The sequence below is a fragment of the Saimiri boliviensis genome, chromosome 9 (genome assembly GCF_048565385.1).
Source record: "Saimiri boliviensis isolate mSaiBol1 chromosome 9, mSaiBol1.pri, whole genome shotgun sequence".
NCBI classification, from domain to species: Eukaryota; Metazoa; Chordata; class Mammalia; order Primates; family Cebidae; genus Saimiri; species Saimiri boliviensis.
The window spans coordinates 114,162,043-114,165,652 of NC_133457.1; the positions used below are offsets into that span (position 1 = coordinate 114,162,043).

Here is a 3,610-nt window from a genome sequence, read left to right on the forward strand (position 1 = left end):
GTGGACTGTAGTGATACAATCATGACTTATTTTATTTTATTGTAGAAATGGTCTCCTTTTTTTTTTTTTTTCCTGTAGAAATAGGGTCTGTCTATGTCACCCAGGCTGGTCTTGAATTCCTGGGCTTAAGCGACCCTCCCACCTCAGCCTCCCAAAGTGCTAGGATGATGGGTGTGAGCCACCGCACCCAGCAAGTATGACTTATTAAACTACCAATGGAACTTGATAAGAGATTTGCTTAAAATTCCTCACAGTCAGTGTATTTAGTGCTGGGTGCTTCACCCTCACCCATCAACTTTATGAAGACTATCTGACAAGTAAAGACATTGAGGCTCCTGGACTCCGATTTTTAATTTTAAAAATTTGTATTTTTTTTTTATGGAACACTTCACAAATTTATATGTCATCCTTGTGCAGGGGCCATGCTAAGCTTCTCTGTCTCCTTTCAATTTGAGCAGGCGTGCTGCTGAGCCAAGCACCAGAATCTAATCTTTAAGGCTTTTTCTACTGCATAGCTAATTGAATCCCATGGGCTCCCACAAAACTATTTATGTTCCTATCGCCTGGGATATCAAATATATGGGAACATTTATCACACTGTATTGTAGCTGTGCCCTCAAGCACAATGCTACTCAAAATGTACTCTGTTGAATCTTTCTTGTTGATTTGTTGGTTTATTTTTTTATTTTTGAGATGGAATCTCCCTCTGTCACCCAGGTTAGAGTGCAGTAGAGAGATCTCGGCTCACTACAACCTCTACCTCCAGGGTTCAAGCAATTCTCTTGCCTCAGTCTCCTGAGTAGCTAATAGATACTACAAGCGTGCGCACACCTGGCCTCTGTTGAATCTTAAACTAAAAAATGAAAACTTAGGCCAGGCGCGGTGGCTCAAGCCTATAATCCCAGCACTTTGGGAGGCCGAGGCGGGTGGATCACGAGGTCGAGAGATCGAGACCATCCTGGTCAACATGGTGAAACCCCGTCTCTACTAAAAATACAAAAAACTAGCTGGGCGTGGTGGCGCTTGCCTGTAATCCCAGCTACTCAGGAGGCTGAGGCAGGAGAATTGCCTGAACCCAGGAGGCGGAGGTTGCGGTGAGCCGAGATCGCGCCATTGCACTCCAGCCTGGGTAACAAGAGCGAAACTCCGTCTCAAAAAAAAAAAAAAAAAAAAGAAAAGAAAACTTATATTTTGTATGGCTTTGAGGTTTTAAAATTTTATTTTTCTGGTAATTTTTTAAAAAAATATTTTACAATAGTATCCACCTGCAACAGTTGGACAATTTTAAAAACCAGTACTTGAGCACTCTGAGAGGCACTGGGTTGCCGCAGAGAGAATCATTGTCTAAACTGAGGCAGGTGGTCAGGCGCAGTGGCTCATGCCTGGAATCCCAGCACTTTGGGAGGCCAAGGCAGCAGATCGCTTCAGCCCAGGAGCTCGAGACCAGCCTGGGCAACATAGCAAAACCCCGTCTCTATTTAAGTAAAGGAGAATTTAAAGGAAAAAATCAGCTGGGGCAGGTGCTTCATGTTTGGTGTAGGAACGAATGCATCACTGAAGGAATGACTGTGAGTGTGAGTGAATCAGCGACATGAAGAAAAATGCCCAGAATCCAGGTTTCTCATTTAGAGCCATTCAAAGGGTGAGAGCTTAGGACGTCAAGTTCACCACCAGACTTGATAAGCACATCACTAAAGCTGCACCCGCCTGTTTTAAAGATGGAAGTGGGCGACCTTTCTCCCCCAAGTCATAGAACTGATCGACAAAGACAAAAAATACCAAAAAGACCAGCATTTTGGGAGGTCAAGGCAGGTGAATAACCTGAGGTCAGGAGAGAGATCCAAGATGGCTGATCACTAGCAGCTCGGGATTGTAGCTCCCAGTGAAAACGCAAAGAACGAGAGGACGCCACACCTTCACATGAATTCTTGTTGCTCACGCACCAGGAGATTCCCAGCGGAGGAGCCCCACGGGTCGCCAGCGCGACTCTTGTGACCGGCGAGGTGGTTTTGCCGGCGCCTCAGAGCGTCGGTTCTCGGTGCAGAGTCAGAAAAGCACCATCAATCTTAACGCCGCTGATTGAGTCGGCGCAGTGGGTTGCTCAGATTTCGGCGCTGAGAATCAGTTAAGTGGGACGTCCACTCAGAAACCCAATTACAAAGACGGTAATTATAAAGACCACAGATGGATAAATCTACAACGAGGGGAAGAAAACAGTCGAAAAAGGCTGAGAATACCCAAGACCAGAACGCCTCTCCCTCAGCAGGGGATCCCAGTTCCTCATCAGCAACGAAACAAGGCTTGATGGAGAACGAGTGTGTTCCAATTACAGAAGCAGGCTTCAAGACGTGGATAATGAGAAACTTCTGTGAATTAAAAGAACTTGTTCTAACACAATCTAAAGAAACTAAGAACTTTGAAAAAAGGTTTGACGAAATGTCAACAAGAATACAAAATTTAGAGAGGAAAATAAGTGAATTGATGGAGCTGAAAATCACAATACGAGAACTACGTGAAGTATGCAGAAGTTTTAACAGCCGAATTGATCAAGCAGAAGAAAGGATATCAGAGGTCGAAGACCAACTCAATGAAATAAAACAAGAAGACAAGATTAGAGAAAAAAGGATAAAAAGGAACGAGCAAAGTCTCCAAGAAATACGGGACTACGTGAAAAGACCTAATCTACGCTTGATAGGTGTACCTGAATGTGACGAAGAGAATGAATCCAAGCTGGAAAATATGCTTCAGGATATTATTCAGGAAAATTTTCCCAACTTAGTAAGGCAGGATAATATTCAACTCCAGGTAATACAGAGAACACCACAAAGATATTCCTCAAGAAGAGCAACTCCAAGGCACATAATCGTCAGATTCACCAGGGTTGAAATGAAGGAGAAAATACTAAGGGCAGCCAGAGAAAAAGGTCAGGTTACCCACAAAGGGAAGCCTATCAGACTGACAGCAGATCTCTCAGCAGAAACCCTACAAGCAAGAAGAGTGGGGACCAATATTCAACATTCTTAAAGAAAAGAACTTTCAACCAAGAATTTCACATCCAGCCAAACTAAGCTTCATAAGTGAAGGAAAAATAAAGTTTTTTGTGAACAAGCAAGCACTCAGAGAATTCATCACCACCAGGCCTGCTTTACAAGAGCTTCTGAAAGAACCACTACACATAGAAAGGAACAAACAGTATCAGCCTTTCTAAAAAATATCAAAAAGTAAAGAATATCAATATAATGAAGAATTTACATCAACTAATGGGCAAATGGCAGTATTAAACTCACATATATCATTATTAACTCTAAATTTAAATTGACTAAATTCCCCAATTCAAAGACAGACAGCCAATTTGGACAAAAAACCAAAACTGTATGCTGCATCCAGACCCATCTCACATTCAAGGATACACAAAGACTCAAAACAAAGGATGGAGAGAGACTTACCAACCAACCAGAGAGCAAAAATAAATAAATAAAAAGCAGAAGTTGCAATTTTTGCCTCCGATAAAATAGTATTTAAAGCAACAAAGATCAAAAGAAGCAAAGAAGGACGTTATATAACGATAAAAGAATCAATGCAACAACAAGAAGAGTTAAAGGTCCTAAAT

The 3,610-nt window shown here is 42.3% G+C and overlaps 1 non-coding gene across 1 annotated transcript; it reads right to left on the bottom strand.

Moving 5' to 3' along the window:
- Nucleotides 1-372: 372 nt before the first annotated feature.
- On the bottom strand, nucleotides 373-479 carry LOC120367960 (U6 spliceosomal RNA). The gene has a single exon (XR_005582199.1). It is a non-coding gene; the product is annotated as a U6 spliceosomal RNA (small nuclear RNA).
- Between the last annotated feature and the right edge of the window lie 3,131 nt (nucleotides 480-3,610).